We start from the raw sequence: 1264 nt of genomic DNA, 5'->3' as shown, positions 1-1264 counted from the left end.
GATGCTAGCTTGATTAGCATTATGCTAGCTTGATTAGCATGTTGCTAGCATGATTAGCATGTTGTTAGCATGATGCTAGCTTGATTAGCATGATGCTAGCATTATGCTAGCTTGATTAGCATGTTGTTAGCATGATGCTAGCTTTATTAGCATGTTGGTAGCATAATGTTAGCATGATTAGCATGTTGCTAGCATGATGCTAGCTTGATTAGCATGTTGCCAGCATGTTTTTAGCTAGATGCTGTTGCCAGGTGGTTGCTAGGGTGTTCTGGGTGGTTGCTATAGTGTTGCTAGGCAGTTGCTAAGGTGTTCTGGGTGGTTGCTAGGCAGTTTCTAGGGTATTCTTGGTGGTTGCTAGGCAGTTGCTAGGGTATTCTTGGTGGTTGCTAGGGCGTTGCTAGGTGGTTGCTAGGGTGTTCTGGGTGGTTGCTATGGTGTTGCTAGGCAGTTGCTATGGTATTCTGGGTGGATACTAGGGCATTGCTAGGCAGTTGCTAGGGTGTTCTGGTTGGTTGCTAGGTGTTCTGGGTGGTTGCTAGGCAGTTGCTAGGTGTTCTAGGTGGTTGCTAGGCAGTTGCTAGGGTGTTCTGGGTGCTTGCTAGAGTTTTTTGTGGTTACTAGAGCATTTCTAGACGTTGCTAGGGTGTTCAGGGTGGTTGCTAAGGTGTTTTTGTTAGTTGCTATGGTGTTACTAGGTGGTTGGTAGTTGTCAAATATGGTTACTATGGAGTTTTTATAGAGTTCTTAAAATCTTTAATAACGAGTGCCTTCTGTACGGCACTCGGCCTGCGGCCTCGTGCCTATGGCCGAATAGGCACAAGCATGGAGCGATATCGCAAGGCCACGAGAGTAAAATTGCTTTAAAAAATATTTAAAAAATTTAAAAATGTTTTTTTTTGGTTTAGGGTGGTTGCTAGGGAGCTCTTAGTGGTTGCTAGGGTGCTGAAACTGGTTGCTAGGGTGTGGCTATGAAGATTTTGGGCCATTACTTATTGGCTGCTTGATAATATAAATCCTCTGAGGGAGAGAGAGAGGGAGAGACGCAGGGGTGTCAGGCCCTTTGGAGTGGTGTGTGTGTGAAAACGTCGGTTGGGATTCAAATATTTTTAGAACTCCCAATGTAAAGTCAATGGGACTTTTTTGGCCGCTTTTTCGTCCGCTGTGCGAACATCGTACACCCGATCGCTTAGAAAAGTCATAGCACACCTCTCCTCAATGAGCTGCTCGATTTGACGCCTCACTCAGGGGTCTGTGACAAACGGTG

Source organism: Abramis brama (assembly GCF_963993115.1).
Source record: "Abramis brama genome assembly, chromosome: 24".
Lineage (NCBI taxonomy): Eukaryota > Metazoa > Chordata > Actinopteri > Cypriniformes > Leuciscidae > Abramis > Abramis brama.
Note: the sequence above shows the minus strand (reverse complement) of the source record.